Raw genomic sequence first — 20,458 nt, 5'->3', positions numbered from 1 at the left:
CAGTGTCCCCAGATAATATTATATTTTGATATGGATTTATCATGGTTTACTCAAATTGTTAAACTCACCAACTATTCGTAGTTGACCCGTTTTCTCACATGCTTTTCAGGTACAATTAAGATGAAGTGATTGCTTACGTGCTAAGTGCTTGATGTGTGTAAGATTTGCGTGCAGGATATTAGGATACATTATAACAAATAGAATTGTGTATCGTATTGTATGATGTGTGTATCACCTAGACGGTAATGAAATACAAGATAATGTAATTTGAAGTATATTAATGTATTCAGTTTTCTTTATAAACAATGTGGTTGATATCAGAGGTGTCTGTTGCATCCCGTTTACGTTTCCGCTGCGGTTGCGGGGTGTTACAGAACTTGGTATCAGAGCCATTGGTTATAAAAGAATTAGGATGTCTTTAAAAGATACCTAAAATATAACCAGTAGCTCAAGTATTATAGGATCTGAATATCAACTAATAAGTTATAGTGACGAGGTCTGGATGAACTTGGATGGACAAATGAGTTGTTATGGTCCGGAACATAATAACAGACTTGTCCGCACGAGGGAATTCAGGGGAAGTCACGGGGTACATTAATAGGTAAAAATGGCAACATATGTGTAAAGTATATAATATTATTTATGTGTGCTAATGTATATATATATACGTGCATATCTTGTGGGTACATGTATTGAGAAATGGGACCCGGATAAGGAACCGGGGGATGAAATAATAAAAGTACCGAGGATGCTGAAATTTCTAGAGCATCGGTTGATGATAAGTCTGACTTATCGGGCTATAGTTATGATAGTACCAAGTTAGATCTCCTGTTTGACATTAACCAGAAATATCTAGTAACCGTCACTCCCAACCGAAATTGATAAATCCCTTACCCTACCAACACCGGTACCATATATCTTAATAACCCCCTATGTCACCCGAACCGACGACCCTCACGTTCGGATGGACCTGTACTTGAACCTATTCTTATTCCATTAAGGAAAATAAATAAATAAATAAATAAATAAATAATAATAAATTTGATAATAAATGAGCAGATAAAAATAATATATAGAAATATATATATGTATTTCTCACTCTCGAACATATGAGTCATACCACCTCCAGGTCGAGAATTACCGATTTTAGCGAACCTAGAAAGCCGGAGGACATTAGCTGAGCAAGCGATAGAGTTTCCCATCATAATAATTGATAATATTTGAAGGCAACCCATGTTGCGCGATTACCTTGAACCTTGCAACTCCCTATGTTAACCTTACATCCGTTAGATGCCTATACCCATGTATACTCGAATAGAATGATTAACCATACACAAAGAAGTGTTGGAATCATTAGAGCATAGTTGGTTATTCGTTCGTAGGTGGTATACCGTGTATGCCGAATGTACGAATGGACACGGATATTATAACTCCGTGGTACGTAATCGTTTGGTGCTCACGGTGAGCATGTATCGGTTATGCTGACATGCAGAAGGATATTGAAATCAAGTATATTAAACATTAATCTTTGTTGAGAAAGATCAATATGTCAGTTGGTGACAATGGTTATGAAACATATTTAGACGTTAACCGACGTCAGGATAAGTCCATATGTTATTATATTTGTGGGACGTATATACTAGATACTGGTATGTGTAACTTGTATGATAATATTTGGTGTGTATGTGTACCTGCTGTTATGATTGAGCTGGTAACGAGTTATACGGTGAGATTAGTATTGATTACTGCGTACGGGATGAGTACGGCAGAATGACATAAAAAGAATAACTCCAACGATGGAGATTGATATGATTCAGTTGATTGCTCAAAGATAGCAGATGATGATACCGAGTGTCGTATCACAGATCACTGCTAGTGTTGATGCAAATGTGATCACAGAATTATAGATCGAGCAATCACATGATTATGAATATTTCAATTCTTAGTGTTATTACTAAGAGTGATATTGTACCACCGAATACTATTGTGACTACAAGTATTAGTTATAAAATAAACATGAATAGTAGTCGTAATGAATTAGATCCTGTATGAAGGATATGTTTGTTGTTTGTGGTAAGGAAATTATTAATAGTTTACTAATGGTAAAGGGAGGAATGGATTAGCGAGTGGATAGAAAAGATCGAAATGGTTAAGGATATTGGTAAGAGTCTAGAACATTGTGTAGTGAAATATGCTACAGATATGTTGGTAGATTATGTTGTATCGTGATGGAACACGATGGTACAAAATTACAGTTAGAAAATTATTACTCAGATGATATGGTCGGAATTTAAAATTCTTGTGCTAGAGCACTTTTATTCGAATAATTAAGTTCAGAGATTGGAAACTGAGTTATGGAAGATAGAAATGTTGTGTGCTGATCACATAGAACACGCTAATCGTTTGAAGGAATTGTCATGTCTGGTAACATGGCTAATTACTCCTGAAACTAAGCGAAGTGAGCGCTATATTAGGACTAACTCCATCGATAAGGAGTATAGTCAACCCTGTAAAATATACAACATTTGGAAGGGTTGTGTCACAAGCCAGCATTGATATATTCGACTTTATGGGAAGCGGAATGGAAGGACGTTAGGTGAGACGTCGAGTGCTAAAGAAGAGAAATGATAAAGGTATAGTGCAAAATAGACTTGTGAATAAGTAGGTATGCCCTACAATCCAGAATTATACCAAGACTAGTTCTGGTGTGAAAACATGAACCGCATGAAGGGTCCTTCCCTAAATGTGAAAAATATGGTGATCGGCAGGAAGAAGAATGTCGAGTGATAGTAGGCCATAGGTGTGGTAAAGATGGAAGTAATGCCCCAATTGTAGAACCAATTGAAGCTATGTGAACCGGCAACCCCAACCCATTCGTGTACAACCACTCCGAACCCAACAACTTCAATAACAATCCATCCAAGGAAATCAAATTATGCCAAACAGTTGTACTTGCTATGAATGTGGCAGTACAGAACGTTTCAAGAGAAACTGCCCAAAGTTGAACCAAGGTGTCGTTGGAAGATGAACCTCATGACAAGCATCAACCTCTGATCAAGCGAGGAGCCGTGCTTTTGTGAGTAATCCGAATAAAGCACGTCATGATCCAAAGGTGGTATTAAGTATGTTGTAGCTTTAAATCAATAGGCTTCAGTGATATTTTTGCGGTCGTCGATAGAAGTTAGTTCCTGCTGACCTCCTATCATTTGGAAAGATACCGATTGGTGAAACAATAGAACCCTATACTGTAGAATCGCTAACGGTAAATCCCTAATGGTTAACTAAATTGTTCGGAATTGTCCTATTATTCTGAACGATTAACCTTTCCTTATTGATCTACGACCAGTAAAGTAAGAAGTTTTGACGTAATAGTTAACATGGATTGGCTAACTCAACATGTAGCTGAAATCAAATATGAAAAGAAGATGATTAGAAGCTCTCTTTCGGACGATGAAGCGATTAGATACAGAGAAAAGTGTACGGTATTATGTTACCACTCTAATCTCATCTTGAGATGGCATAATATTTACGTCAAGGAGACGTGGTGCATTTAACAAACGTGATTGCCACAGATTTAAAAGAAAACATATAGAAGATATTCCGGTGTTATGTAAATATCCGAAAGTTTTCCCAGAAGAACTTCCTGGATTACCGCCAACCCGACAGGTCGAATTCAGAATCGATTTAATACCTCAAGCTGGCCCTGTGCTAAAGCATCTTACCGACTTGCACCGTCCGAGATGCAAGAATTATCCAATCAGTTACAAGAATTGTTGGATAAGGTTTTATACGACCTAGTTAGTCACCATGGGGTGCACCAGTTTTAATTGGGAAATGAAGGACGGAAGTGTTAGGATATGTATTGATTAGGGAGAATTGAATAAAATGACGATCAAGAATAGGTATTCACTTCTTCGAAGTAAATGATCTATTTAACCAACTGCAAGGGGCGATTTATTTTCAGAAAATTGGTCTTAGATATAGTTATCACCAAATGAAAAGTCCAAGAGGAGGACGTTGCAACAACAGCGTTTCGGACTCGTTACGGCCATTATGAATTCTTATTTATGCCGTTCAGGCTAGCAAATGCGCCGGCAGTGTTCATGGAACTCATGAACCGAGTCTGAAAACTTTATTTTGACAAATTTGTCATAGCATTCATTGATAATATTTTGATATATTTGCAACGTAAGGAAGAGCACGAACGACATTTAAGGAAAATGGTGGAAGTGTTAAAGCAAGAGGAGTTATACGCGAAGTTTTCGAAATGTGACTTTGAATACAGAAAGCATAATCCCTTGGTCATGTGGTAAAGCAACAAGGATTTCACATAGATCCAAATAAGATAGAAACCATTAAAATTGTGCCAAGCGCCGATTTTAAGTCTCCCCGATGGAGACGATGGTTTTGTCGCGTATTGTGACGCATCGCGAAGCGGGTTAGGATGCGTGTTGATGCAGAATAATAAGGTTATAGCCTATGCTTCCCGACAGTTAAAAGTACCCGAGAGAAATTACACTACTCACGACTTAGAACTGGGAGCGATTATCTTCGCACTTAAAATCTGAAGACTTTATCTCTACGGCACGAAGTGCACCATCTTCACCGATCATAAAAGTTGCAGCACATGTTTGATTAGAAGGAACTGAATATGAGGCAACGAAGATGGGTCGAGTTGTTAAGCGATTATGACTGTGACATCCGTTATCACCCCGGCAAGGCTAACGTCGTAGCCGATGCCTTGAGTAGGAAAGATCGGGTTAAGCCATTGCGAGTGCGAGCACTGGGGATGATAGTCCAGTCGAACCTTTCGGACCTGATTCGAGTCGCTCAACGTGAGGCGTTGAAAGAGAAATAATTGGAAAAGGAGGGACTTTACGGCAATGAGAAGAATTTCGAACAGCGCGTGGGCGAAATTCTCTACTTCAAAAATCGGGTTTGGATCCCGAACCTCTATGACCTTCGTGAATTAATCATGGAAGAAGCGCATAGATCGAAATATTCCATACATCGGGGATCGGATTAGACTATTGATGATACGAATATCTGAAAGGATTTTATTAATGGCCGAGTTTGGAGAAAGATATGGTTACGTATGTTGGTGAATACCTAAATTAGGCAAGAGATAAGGCTGCACACCGAAAACCCTAGGGAACGTCACAACGACAGAAAATTCGCCAATGATAGTGGGAATAAATCACAATGGATTTCGGGCGCAAATTCCCAAGATATATCAAAGGCATGATGTAAATTGGGTAATCGCGGATCGATTAACCAATCCTTGCATTTCATCCCAATCCATGATGATTACCACAATGAATTCTCGCCCAAATCCCTGATGGTGGAATGGTATCTCGTCGTGGAGTACCATTTTCAATGATCTCAGATCGAAATAGTCATCCTACTTCCATTATTGGAAGGCGGGGAAGAAAGCATCGAGAGCTTGAAGCTTTCTATGGGTGAAGTAATTATCACCAATTTGTTAAATTGAAATTGGGCGTCACTCAAGCCATAAGATTTGAATTGATTCGAGAAACAACCAATCGGATTTATAATATTTAAGATGAGTTGAAAGCAGCGCGTGATTGGCAAAGGATTTATGCCAACATTCAAAGGAAACCATTGTAGCTGGAAAGAGGTGACAAGGTATTTTTAAGGCATCACCTTAGAGAGGTGATATGAGGTTTGGCAAAACCGAAAATAGCTCCTTAATATATTGGACCTCATGAGGCTATCTCCATGATTGGTCATTTAGTTTATCGATAAAAGTACTCCAGGGGCTAAGTACTATACATAATGTTTTGCCATGTACACGGATTGAAAAGTACCTAGGCGATGAGGCAACGAAAGTACCGGTAATGGAGGTACTCATAGAAGACGTGCTTGATATCATAAATAATTCCGTAAAGTTAGTAGACGGGAAAACTAAACAGTTTGGACACACCAAGCTTTATTGATTAAGATTAAGTGGAATTCACAGCGAGGACCAGATTATACCTGGTAACGCGAGGGTGAATTCTGAAGGAAAAACCCCCCACCCTTCTCTCGGAAGGGAATAGTAGGCGTGTAAAATTTCGAGGACGAAATTTCTTAGCGGGGGGAGAAAGTAACGATTCCGACGAAACCCGGTATACCCTAACCGGTAGACAATGGTTACGTCATATTTAATGTCGGGTACATGAATTACCTTAGTAATTATACGAGAATACATGGTTCACTGTATTGATTGTACGTGAATATATAATTCATCGTATTGAATATGCGATCAATCGATCGATAGTTATTGAAACCCGAACGAATCGAGGGTTCAATTATAGACGATATCTATAATATTTAGTGATTTTACGAAGCATTAATGCTTCGGGATAAGTAAAGTACGGCACAGAAAAAGAATTTCGATTTAATGGTACGTCGGTACATTAAACGAAACTTTCAATACCAAACCGAGCAAGAGATGATCGATCAAGCCGAAAAAAAAGATGCGTAATAATTAGTAATATGACGTTTTAAGTTAATAAATGTCATGATTTAAGTTTTTAAAGTTTTTAAATCGGTTTTATATAAATTTCATTTTTAAGCCGAAAAACGACCGTTTTAACCCCGTTTTAAGCCGAATTAAACATTTAACCGAAAAACGAACTGAACCAGATTATCCAAAACATTATCCGGATTACGGGAATCCAATTGTGTGGCCTAGAATGGAGAGGTGGGTCCCACCCCACCCCCCACATAGTCCGATCGGCCCAAGGGGTCTTCCCCATTATTTCATTTTCTTTTTTTCATCAAGCTAACCAACATTCTTCATCTCCTCTCAAGATCATGATCCAAAACCGAGACTTTTTAGCAAGAAAACAAGGTAAAGAATCGAGTTAATCACGTGTTCATCTTCGTTTCTTGAGTTGTTTGCAAGAAAATGAGGTTTCTAAGATGAAAACCGATTCTTGCGTGATCAAGTGATGTATACAGGTTATACAAGGGATCTTGGTCCAAGAAAGGAGTTAAACGAATCAAAAACGGATTTTTACGGGTTAAATCTTTGTTTTTGTATCATAACCGTAACCATGAAAGAAATGGCTTGATCGTGAGTGTGACTTTCTTGGTATTGTGGTATGTTGTTTGTAGGCTCTGTGTTTAGTGGTAGATAAGGAGGAAAGACGAGTTTGTAGCTTGTAGTGGCGGAAAACGAAAGGTATATTCGGTTTATGTTCGGTGTATGTGTTTTGGGACAGATTGTTGATGGTTTAGAGTTAGGTCATGAAATTTTACAGGGATGTTCTACACATGAAAATAAAAGTTCTGTGAATTTTTGGTAATTTTTGGACAAAGGATGAATATTTGGTGAATTTAATGCTCGGTTTTGGCCAGAAATGGTGAAAAATAGTTAAATGTCATGAAAAATTCTGGAGAATTGCAGATAAGCTTTTTATATCATGTATAAGTCACACAAAAAATTTGAGGTCAGTTGGAGAAGTCTAATTAGGATTTTCGGTTAAACGAGTTCTAGGGTTTTCTAGCTCGGTTTTGGTGAAAATGGCATGAAAAGAGAGATTTTGGTTCTGGAAAAATTACAGGGGACTATGTGGATGGCAGGGGACATCCAGGAAAAATTTGGGATTTTTCTAAGGTTGTTTGGTATTTACGACATATTTAGTGTTTAAATGGTGTTTAAAAATAGATAAATAAATTTTAAATATAAAAATTAATCCTGGAAATACTTTTATGAAATTCCCCACTATCAAAAAGTCTTTTGTGCAAAATTGCAAGATCCGAGATTAAACGGATAATTATTTGTGCTAATTATCAAACTTTTAAAGTTAAAACGCGTAAACCGGTGAAGTTCGCTTAAGCGAGCTGACTGGTTTATAAAAACCCTAAAAATGAACTATTTTCATATAATTGAGTCAAACAAGTAAAAATAAATCATCCGAAAATAATTCGGATGATTTGAGTAATTTTAACCTATTTTAACAGTTTCCGGTACGCCAAAGACGGAAACGGGTCCCACGGCCAATCGGGACGTCTAAACCGAGCTCTAAGTTCACGTCTTTAACTAAATTATCAGTCAACATTTATTTCCGGGTCGTGTGCGACCAAACTCATTTTTGAAACGTAAAAACGGATAACCGTGCTAAGCACGCAAAACGAGAAAAACGAATAATAGTAGTTGTAACCATGGAACTCTAAACGATCACAATCTGAGTCCGGAGAAGTGTATCTGGGTTAACATTGCCCCCAGAACGGGTACAGTGCTGGGTTAACAGTGCCCCCAGATGTACCGGTTAACTCGGTTAAAGTTATATTAATAATGAATGTATAGTAACGATCGTAGGGATCATATTACAGATTGGACGTATTAACTGATAATGATTGTTGTTACCTGCTTGCATGTGCTAAGGTGAGTTTCACGAGCCCCTTTTTCTGAACTGTTTTTACATATTTTCTCGGGGCGGAAGCATGTTACTACTGAAATGTTTAAATACATACTGAACGCATGGATTTGCGTGGATTTATATATATTTTATTGTACGGGAATCGTACGGAAATGTACTAAGATGGTAATTGTCTGAGTTGCTAACATTCTAAGGCCCCGGAACACGAGTGATTAACTGAAAGCCGGTAGAGTGTGGATAGTACTATTGGTCTGACAAACCCAACTGGTCCGGCATGGATTTGCTGATGTTTCCCAGCCAGTTGCACATGTCTATTTTGTTGTTGATATATATTTTGCTATGTAATGTTAGACATAGCGGTTTGGGGCAGTTCCGTGGGCGGGGGATATGCCACGGGGGTTGTGTGTGATAGTCAGAGGTTTCACTTGTGGGCTCAGCATAATTACATCGTAATTCTGGGTTAACATTGCCCCCGGAATGAGTACAGTACTGGGTTAACAGTGTCCCCAAATAATATTATATTTTGATATGGATTTATCATGGTTTACTCAAATTGTTAAACTCACCAACTATTCGTAGTTAACCCGTTTAATCACATGCTTTTCAGGTACAATTAAGATGAAGTGATTGCATACGTGCTAAGTGCTTGATGTGTGTAAGATTTGCGTGCAGGATATTAGGATACATTATAACAAATAGAATTGTGTATCGTATTGTTTGATGTGTGTATCACCTAGACGGTAATGAAATACAAGATAATGTAATTTGAAGTATATTAATGTATTCAGTTTTCTTTATAAACAATGTGGTTGATATCAGAGGTGTCTGTTGCATCCCGTTTACGTTTCCGCTGCGGTTTCGGGGTGTTACACATACGAAGAACACCTGGATCACGCGTTGCACGAGACTGATGACTGGAGGAAGAAGGTGGATGAAGAAGGGAAAAAGAAGAAGAAGATAGGAGAGAAGCTTCTTCACAAATGCAACAAACTGACGAGGATTGTTAAGAAGTTTCTGAAGGACTGAGATGATGGTGGTGATGGCGTGCTTCAAGAAAGGAAGAATGTGTGTGTAATGTAGTTTGTTTGTAATGTGTTGTATGGATAAGAAAATATATATACATCAGATATGAATGTATATATATAAGTGTGTTGTAATAATCCTTGTATATACCATGTATGGTACATACAAATGATGAAATAAATGTGTGTTTAATAAAGAAATTCGATAAATTTCATATATAAAGAATAGAAAGAAAAAGATAAATGTCTCAACAAAGTAATAACGTTGAGGTTTCCCGAAAGGAATCCGAAAAACAAAAAGAAAAAGGAAAGGGACCTGAAAAAGAACAAGAAGATCCAATTCCAGAAACATTTATGGATCGAATCCAAAAGATGATTAAAGACGCTGTTAGGGAAGGATCCTTGGCTAGGTCCCAATCTCGTCAAATGAAACATTCTCACTCGGTTAATCCGTCCCGAAAATCCGTTTCCAAACCCCGCTCTAGACCTTCTCGTATGGATTAGAGTGTACACGAGTCAAACGCTGATGGAGGCGTTCGTCAAGAATTTAAAAGGCTTAAGATTGGGGGTGTACGTTCAAGGACTTCAAGTACTATGGGCCGAAGGAATTCCACGGCGATAAGGGAGCCATCGCGACTGTAAGGTGGCTTGAAGAAATGGAGACGATTGTAATCACGAGCAAGTGTTCGGAAGAGGAGAAGATTCAATACTCCGCCCTGATGTTCAAAGGCGAAGTGCTAGAGTGGTGGAACACACTAATCATGAGTAGAGGAAGGGAGGTAATGTATGGGTTGTCATGGAGCGAGTTTAAGGAATTGATAATGTCGAAGTTCTGTCCGATGCATGAGACGGACCAAATCCAAACCAAGTTCCTATCTCAGAAGGTTGTCGGAACAAACCTCCGTGAGTATAATACCAAATTTCACGAGTACTGCCTCTTGGTGCCCCAGCTGGTTACCCCGGAATCCAGCAAAGTTACACGCTATATATGAGGGCTACCGCGGGAAATTCGTGACATGGTGAGGTCGCACTTGCCTCAAACCGCCGACTCCGCGATGGAATTGGCAGGATACTTAATGGGCGGAATGATCCGCAACAAAGAAGAAGATAAGAAGGTCGTGTCGACGCAAGATACGAAGAAGGAGGGAAATGCCCGTTTCAAGGGTAAGGGAGTCGACCAACGAAGGTCTGGCTTTAACTCCGGCATCCCATGATGAAAAATTTGCAAGAAATACCATAGGGGACGATGCCATCTAACTCCCCGTCCTTGTGAGTCATGTCACAATTTCGATCACGCCACGGCCGATTGCTGGAAGAAGAAGATGACTTGCTACAATTGCAAGGAGATGGACATCTTAGCTTTGAGTGCCCCAAGAACAAACCCGCGGCTGGTGGTGCGGGTGGTAGCGGTCAGAATAGTGAGCCCAAGAAGGGCAATGCAAGAGTGTTCGTCCTTGATACGAAGAAAGCGGCCGACACACCGGAAACCATTACCGGTACGTTTCTTGTTAACAATACCTATACTAGAGTCTTGTTTGATTCAGGAGCCAATTTAAGTTTTATAGATTATAAGTTTTGTAGTCTATTAAACAAACCATTGATCAAACTTAATAAAACTCTAAGCGTCGAGACCGCTAGTGGTGAAATTGTTAAAATCTCCGAAGCTTTAGAAAACGGAAAAATCTTATTAGCCGGTTACGTTTTACCTATTCAATTGTTGCCCATGACTCTTACTGGTTTTGATGTTGTATTGGGTATGGATTGGTTATCCGACAACCATGCCCGTATCCTTTGCAATAGCAAGACTATTGAACTCCAATCCCCGGACAAACGTACCATACGAATCGAAGGGGATAAAGACGTTGGCCAAGTTAGCCTAATCTCAATGATAAGGGCTAACAAATATTTAAATCAAGGATGCTTAGCATTCATGGCCTACGTCACCGAAGAATCTAAACCCAAAGAAATCAGAGACGTTCCTGTAGTTTCCAATTTTGCTGATGTATTTCCCGACGAACTCCCCGGCACTCCTCCCGATCGTGAAGTAGAATTTAGAATCGATCTCAATCCCGGCACTGCTCCGATCGCCAAAGCCCCTTATCGCCTCGCACCAACCGAGATGAAAGAACTGAAGAAACAACTTGAAGAGCTTCTCGAGAAAGGTTTTATACGACCAAGCTCATCGCCATGGGGAGCGCCGATACTATTCGTCAAAAAGAAGGATGGATCCATGCGGATGCGTATTGATTACCGAGCTCTCAACAAAGTTACAATCAAGAACCGTTATCCACTACCGCATATCGATGACCTGTTCGACCAACTCCAAAGTGCTAGCTTCTTTTCCAAGATCGATCTCCGCTCCGGCTATCACCAACTTAAGGTTCAATCCGAAGACATTCCAAAGACCGCGTTTCGAACAAGGTACGACCATTATGAGTTCACCGTTATGCCATTTGGACTTACTAATGCGCTGGCTGCGTTCATGGATATGATGAATCGTATCTGTAAGCCTTACTTAGGTAATCGTATTCATCGACGACATATTAATTTACTCTAAGACTAAGGCCGATCATGAAAATCACCTTCGAACGTTACTTGAAATTCTTAGGGCCGAGAAACTGTACGCCAAGTTCTAGAAATGCGAGTTCTGGTTGCACGAGGTGCAATTTTTGGTCACATCATCAACGTTAACGGAATTCAAGTGGACCCCGCTAAGATTGAAGCTATCTCGAAGTGGGAGATCCCAAAGTCGCCGACCGAGATTCGAAGCTTCTTGGGATTGGCCGGCTATTATCGAAGGTTCATCGAGAACTTTTCTCGAATCGCTGTTCTCCTAACCTCCTTGAATCGAAAGAACGTCAAATATGAATGGGGAACAAAGCAACAAGAGGCGTTCGATATACTCAAACAAAGGTTACCCAAGCTCCCATACTGGCCTTGCCAGAAGATATTGAAGACTTCGTCGTTTTTTGCGATGTGTCCCATTCCGGCTTGGGATGTGTATTGATGCAACGAAAGAAAGTAATCGCTTACGCCTCTCGTCAATTGAAAGTACACGAGAAGAATTATACGACTCATGATCTAGAGTTAGGCGCCATAATCTTCGCACTTAAGATATGGAGGCACTATCTCTATGGAGTAAGATTTACGGTGTACACTGATCATAAGAGTTTAAAGCATATCTTTGATCAAAAGGAGCTCAACATGCGCCAACGCCGCTGGATGGAGACTCTTAATGACTATGACTGCAAAATAGTTTATCATGAAGGTAAAGCCAAGGTTGTGGCTGATGCCTTAAGTCGAAAAGAGCACGAAAAGCCAAAAAGAGTCCGAGCGTTAAGGCTAGAACTTCAAATCGATCTCGTTGACCAAATCAAATCTGCTCAAACTCAAGCATTCAACGAGAACCAAATCTCTGATGAAAAACGTAATGGAACCATTGACTCGTTAGTCAAGGTTGATGATGGTATTCTTAGAATGGGAAACCGAATTTGGGTGCCAATTGTTGGAGGATTGCGCGAAAAGATATTAAACGAAGCCCATAAGTCTAAATATACGATGCATCCCGGGAGAGACAAAATGTACCATAACCTCAAGGCAAACTATTGGTGGAACGGGATGAAAAAGGATGTCGCTTCGCATGTGGCGAAATGTTTGACATGTTTGAAAGTCAAGGCTGAACACCAAAAGCCTTCGGGAGTGCTTCAGCAACCCGAACTTCCTGTATGGAAGTGGGAGTTAATTACCATGGATTTCATTACCAAACTCCCTAAAACGACTCGACAACATAATGCAATCTGGGTAATTGTGGATCGATTAACAAAGTCCGCACACTTCATACCCATCAATGAGTCTTACTCAATGGACAAATTAGCTCGTATCTATGTAAAAAATATTGTGGCCCTACATGGGGTACCGTTGTCCATTATTTCTGATCGAGACAGTCGTTTCACGTCTCACTTCTGGAAAAGCTTCCAACAAGCGCTAGGCACAAAGCTTAACGTTAGCACCGCCTATCATCCACAAACTGATGGGCAAAGCGAAAGGACAATTCAAACGTTGGAAGATATGCTCCGAGCTTGCGTGATAAACATAGGTGGAAGTTGGGATGACCACTTACCCCTAATGGAATTTTCATATAACAATAGTTATCATGCAAGTATTCAAGCCGCACGTTTGAGGCGTTGTATGGTCGAAAATGTATAACGCCCGTGTGTTGGTCTGAAACTGGAGATAATCAATTATCTGGGCCCGAGATAGTCCAAGAAACCACCGACAAAGTTATCCAAATCCGCGAACGACTTAAGACGGCACGTGATCGCCAAAAGAGTTACGCCAATGTCCGTCGTAAGCCGTTAGAATTCAATGTCGGTGATAAAGTTCTTTTGAAAGTCTCGCCATGGAAAGGCGTAGTCCGTTTCGGCAAGAAAGGAAAGTTAAGTCCTCGATTCGTTGGACCTTTCGAGGTACTTGAACGAGTTGGTACCGTCGCATATCGATTGCGACTACCCGAGGAAATGCAAGGGATACACGACGTATTCCATATCTCGAATCTGCATTAATGTTTAGCCGACGAATCTCTTGCGATGCCGTTAAAAGATGTTAAAATTAATGAGAACTTAAAATTTGTTGAGCGCCCAATTCAAATCGAAGATTCAAAATTAAAGAAACTCAAAAGACGAACATTGAAAATTGTGAAAGTGAAATGGGATTCCCGACAAGGACCTGAGTATACTTGGGAACTCGAGTCTAGAATGAGAAAGAAATACCCCTACTTATTCTCGTGAAGCAATCTCGAGGACGAGATTTATTCCAAGGTGGGGAGGATGTAACATCACGGAAATTTCAGGCCAACAATGTCAACTTTCCAAAGTTAAGGGACTAATTCTGCCAAATCCAAACTCCAAGGTTAAAAATAAAAAATCTATTTTTCTTGTCCTATCGCGCTACGCAATGGGGAAAAGGGACAAGCCATCGCGTATCGCGAAGGGACTTGGTCAAACCTTCTGGAAGGGTCAACAGCGATACGCGATCGCTGGTATTTTGTGGCACTTTATGTATGCTGCTAAATGGCTTTTTGTTTGTAGTGTAAGCGAAGATTTAGGGAAACGATTATCATGGTATGAGTATGACGGGTATATATGTTTAGGTTATAACATTAAATTTGGGTCGAGTAAGGGATCCACGAGTGAAGGATAATGGGAAATGTTTTAGGCGGGATTTTAAGAGTGAGAGGAGCTGATAGAAGGACACGTGGCAAGGAAAACCTTTATTTATTAATTAGTATAGATAATTTTGGAACAACTGCTAGCTTAATTACACATCCAACACTAATGAATAATCATTTTGCTTGAAATATTAACTCCCATTATGAAAAAAAAGTAGTTTTAGGTTTCAAGCAAAACTCCCTAAATAAACCATCGATTTAACATACCTCAAATTATTTTATCTTCAAAGAAACCTTAATGTATCCTCAAATAGTCAAACATCATGATAGTCACACTACCAACGAACTAGAGTAAAACTTTTTTACAATCAAGTAACATATTACAACATGTTTGAAAATTAAATAAATTATTTTCAAAACAGAGGAGGGTATAAAACCTAATTACTTAACCAGTTTAAAAAAACAAAACAAATACTCGCCTACGGAGGGATTTGAACACTGGACCTGCCAGCTGGAATGCAGAATTCTTACCATTGGACTATAGATTCAGTTTTTTTATGGGTTCACTCAAAAAGTATATATGGGTTCACTCTCATATGTTATTAAGGTATTCTACGTAAATGTAACATCACGGAAATTTCGGGCCAACAATGTCAACTTTCCGAAGTTAAGGGACTAATTCTGCCAAATCCAAACTCCGAGGTAAAAAATGAAAAATATTTTTTTCTTGTCCTATTGCGCTACGCGATGGGGACAAGGGATAAGCCATCGCGTATCGCGAAGGGACTTGGTCAAAACTTCTGGAAGGGTCAACACCGATACGCGATCGCTGGTTGAACCTACGTCATCGCGTATCGCGATGACGTGTCCTGACACCTCTGGCACAAGACTGCCACGCGTCCACACGTGGCACACCTCTCGCCACGTGTCCCGACACGTGGCAACACGTGGCACATCGTCCGCCACGTGTTAACACGTGGCACACCGTCTGCCACGTAGCAACACGTGGCAGACCTACGTTGTGACTGTGCGTAGCTACATCGCGCTACGCGATGGGTAACTAGGAGCTTATCGTGATAGGATCCAAAATTTTGCCTATAAATAGCAGGTCCGGGGTCTTCATAAACCACACCAAAATCAGTTCCCAATCCTCTCTCTAAACATCTCTCTACACCTCGAAATTCGTGCCAACGATCCACCTCGAAACCATGCCCCGATTCCTCGATAAACGTGCCATACCTAGATATTTGTACCACTCCCCGACGACATTCCGAGCAAGAAGGTGGTGACGTTTTTACAACTCGGCGATCACCTCGAAGTGCGTGCCGAGAAGATTTGGTGTCTCGATTTGCGTGCCAAAAGGGAAGTGGCGATCAAGACGAGTGTTGAAAAGGCTAAGCGACGTAGAAGTGCTGCTCGAGTATCTAGGAAGTATTAAGCCGAGGAAAGGTAAGGCTTACTACTCGACTAAAATAATAATAAAATATTATAAAGGCTTAATGCCCTAAGTCGAAATTATACTCGATGTTTATGAAAAGAAATTATACAACAAAGAAAAGAAAAGAAGGAAATATAAAAGTGTATGTATATATATGTGTGTGTGATTATATATATATATATATATATAATTCTTTGTTGTGAATATTATTTAAGTGATAAGGGTATTCTTAAATAATAAAAGAAAAAGAATACGTTTCTTAGAAAAGAAGAAACGTCGGGTTTTTATAATAAACTAAAGGTTTATAAATATTGCTTCTAAAACTAAAGGTTTTAAAGTAAAAGAAATGAACTAAAGGTTCATCGAGGTAATAAGACTAAAGGTCTTAAGCCGGATTGTATATCCGACTAATAAAAGTTATACTCGTACTATAGGTGCGAGATAGCAAGAAAGATTACGCAAGGACGGTGTTGGAAACCGATCCCAATCAAAGGTGAATACGCCCCACTTTTACAAACTTGTTTTCAAATAAATAAACGTGTTATGTGTAAAACTTTACATGAGACTAAGTGTCTCTAAAAACATTATGAATAAGAGTAAAAGCCTAGCCCTCAGGCTGTAGTATACGTTTGTCTGGATCCTTACATATGTGGTAAAATGCGGTGGGCACATCGCACCACGCCTGGTCACGACCTCCAGCCACGATGGGCCGAACCAAAGTATGTTCGAGTGAGAATGACCTTGTGTATATTTATGGTACCTAAGTACGTCGGGACGCTGCGGTGTCTTGCTGGGGTGACCTAGGTAGAGACTCGAGTTATAATGATATTGTTTTAACTTTGTTATTCCCAAGCCAAGATGGGCCGAGGCACGCGTAACCCTCGAGGGGTAACAAAGTAAAAGAAAATATTTTCGCGTCAGCATATTCACCAGCATTCGTTGCTGACGTATTTTTATAACATTTTGCAGGTAACCAAGATTAGAGCTAAAGGACGAAGGCTCAAGAATCCGATGGCTCGGATAAATTTTGTTTAAATCTTTAATATGATGCTTTTGTTAAAACATATAAACAAGTAAACACAATCGAGACTTTTTGTCTCGACTTTTGAAATGTAAATATTTTACAACTTTAATCCTTATATTTTATAAAGTCTTCCGCTAACAAATCGTAACTCTGATTTATTTACAAATGTGGTACCAACTATCGAGTCACACGTCTAGGCCCAAGATGGGGGTGTGACAGGTTGGTATCAGAGCCATCGATCTTAGCGAATTGGGTATCATAAAACAATACCCAAGCTTCGATCCAAGCATAGGAAAATATTTTACTTGTTTATTTGAATAGGGATAAGATTGGCTGGTAACCCTTTCTTTCCTCTCTACATTCTAAACCACCCACCAAAGATGTCTTATGAGAAATTAATGGAGTATTATGATAATGAAGCAAGAAGAGTAAGGAAATACTACAAGTTCCCAAAAGACATCATGGATGAAGATTACTTTGAGGCCTTCTTTAGCCGCGAACAATACATTGAACAACCCAAACCGATATACTTCCCTGGGACTGAGCAATGCCCAATTATACTACCCGATAGTCCACCACCACAAAGAACCGAACCCTCAAGACACTCGAGCTTTCATCCACCGACAATGCCTATGTATCAACCCACGAAAATACCAGCATACCATCCCTCAGAAATTCCCACCTACCAACCACCACAGGTACCACAATACTACCCAACCGGATATTTTCCAAATGCACACCCATCCTATACCTTCCTTTCAAACCGACCCATAAAGGAAGAACCAAAATCCCCATCCTCCGATTGGATGCAGTGCCACTCCGACCAGCGAAGGTGGCATACTAGAAGCTCTACTGCTCATGAAGTCAACTCACAACCCAACAATGGCGAAGGATCATCCCGCAAACCAATAATGAGGGTGGCGATGCCTTACGAAAGTTTCAAGATGCCCGCGATAATCAACGAAGCCACTCAGTATATGGAAGAGGAGGAAGAGCCTATGGAGGAAGAAGAGGAGGATCTCGAAGAAGAGGATCCTATGGGAGAAACCGAACCGGAAGAAGAGCATCCCGACAACCCTACTGAGATATCAACATCCATTGATGGATCGCTCACTTCCAACAACCCAAGCTACGATTCCGTCGATCCGTATGTCCAGTATCTTGAGCAGCTAAGGAACCAAGTTTCATCGAGCTTCCCGCCATTTCAAGGAAAGATCCCTTCAATTCAAGAACAAGCTGATGAGATTCGTGAGCAAAATCGGGCCGCAAGACATACCTCTACCTTGCATCTGATCAGACTTACGTCCCGTATCCTGAACCAAGAAACCACTTCGACATGGTGACGCTGGGTTACCGTGACCCACCGCCACAATATGGGTACACCGACGTTATTCCACAGTCATACGAAGAACACCTGGATCACGCGTTGCACGAGACTGATGACTGGAGGAAGAAGGTGGATGAAGAAGGGAAAAAGAAGAAGAAGATAGGAGAGAAGCTTCTTCACAAATGCAACAAACTGACGAGGGTTGTTAAGAAGTTTCTGAAGGACTGAGATGATGGTGGTGATGGCGTTCTTCAAGAAAGGAAGAATGTGTGTGTAATGTAGTTTGTTTGTAATGTGTTGTATGGATAAGAAAATATATATACATCAGATATGAATGTATATACATAAGTGTGTTGTAATAATCCTTGTATATACCATGTATGGTACATACAAATGATGAAATAAATGTGTGTTTAATAAAGAAATTCGATAAATTTCATATATAAAAGAATAGAAAGAAAAAGATAAATGTCTCAACAAAGTAACAACGTTGAGGTTTCCCGAAAGGAATCCGAAAAACAAAAAGAAAAAGGAAAGGGACCTGAAAAAGAACAAGAAGATCCAATTCCAGAAACATTTATGGATCGAATCCAAAAGATGATTAAAGACGCTGTTAGGGAAGGATCCTTGGCTAGGTCCCAATCTCGTCAAATGAAACATTCTCACTTGGTTAATTCGTCCCGAAAATCCGTTTCCAAACCCCGCTCTAGACCTTCTCGTATGGATTAGAGTGTACACGAGTCAAACGCTGATGGAGGCGTTCGTCAAGAATTTAAAAGGCTTAAGATTGGGGGTGTACGTTCAAGGACTTCAAGGACTTCAAGTACTATGGGCCGAAGGAATTCCACGCCGATAAGGGAGCGATCGCGACTGTAAGGTGGCTTGAAAAAATGGAGACGATTGTAATCACGAGCAAGTGTTCGGAAGAGGAGAAGATTCAATACTCCGCCCTGATGTTCAAAGGCGAAGTGCTAGAGTGGTGGAACACACTAATCATGAGTAGAGGAAGGGAGGTAATGTATGGGTTGTCATGGAGCGAGTTTAAGGAATTGATAATGTCGAAGTTCTGTCCGATGCATGAGACGGACCAAATCCAAACCAAGTTCCTATCTCAGAAGGTTGTCGGAACAAACCTCCGTGAGTATAATACCAAATTTCACGAGTACTCCCGCTTGGTGCCCCAGCTGGTTACCCCGAAATCCAGCAAAGTTACACGCTATATATGGGGGCTACCGCGGGAAATTCGTGACATGGTGAGGTCGCACTTGCCTCAAACCGCCGACTCCGCGATGGAATTGGCAGGATACTTAATGGGCGGAATGATCCGCAACAAAGAAGAAGATAAGAGGGTCGTGTCGACGCAAGATACGAAGAAGGAGGGAAATGCCCGTTTCAAGGGTAAGGGAGTCGACCAACGAAGGTCTGGCTTTAACTCCGGCATCCCACGATGAAAAATTTGCAAGAAATACCATAGGGGACGATGCCATCTAACTCCCCGTCCTTGTGAGTCATGTCACAATTTCGGTCACGCCACGGCCGATTGCTGGAAGAAGAAGATGACTTGCTACAATTGCAAGGAGATGGGACATCTTAGCTTTGAGTGCCCCAAGAACAAACCCGCGGCTGGTGGTGCGGGTGGTAGCGGTCAGAATAGTGAGCCCAAGAAGGGCAATGCAAGAGTGTTCGTCCTTGATACGAAGAAAGCGGCCGACACACCAGAAACCATTACCGGTACGTTTCTTGTTAACAATACCTATGCTAGAGTCTTGTTTGATTCAGGAGCCAATTTAAGTTTTATAGATTATAAGTTTTGTGGTCTATTAAACGAACCCTTGATCAAACTTAATAAAACTCTAAGCGTCGAGACCGCTAGTGGTGAAATTGTTAAAATCTCCGAAGCTTTAGAAAACGGAAAAATCTTATTAGCCGGTTACGTTTTACCTATTCAATTGTTGCCCATGACTCTTACTGGTTTTGATGTTGTGTTGGGTATGGATTGGTTATCCGACAACCATGCCCGTATTCTTTGCAATAGCAAGACTATTGAACTCCAATCCCCGGACAAACGTACCATACAAATCGAAGGGGAT

The sequence above is a fragment of the Bidens hawaiensis genome, unplaced genomic scaffold (genome assembly GCF_021521415.1).
Source record: "Bidens hawaiensis isolate Kalapana, Puna unplaced genomic scaffold, B.hawaiensis_p1.1 tig00021043_1, whole genome shotgun sequence".
Classification (NCBI taxonomy): domain Eukaryota; kingdom Viridiplantae; phylum Streptophyta; class Magnoliopsida; order Asterales; family Asteraceae; genus Bidens; species Bidens hawaiensis.
Note: the sequence above shows the minus strand (reverse complement) of the source record.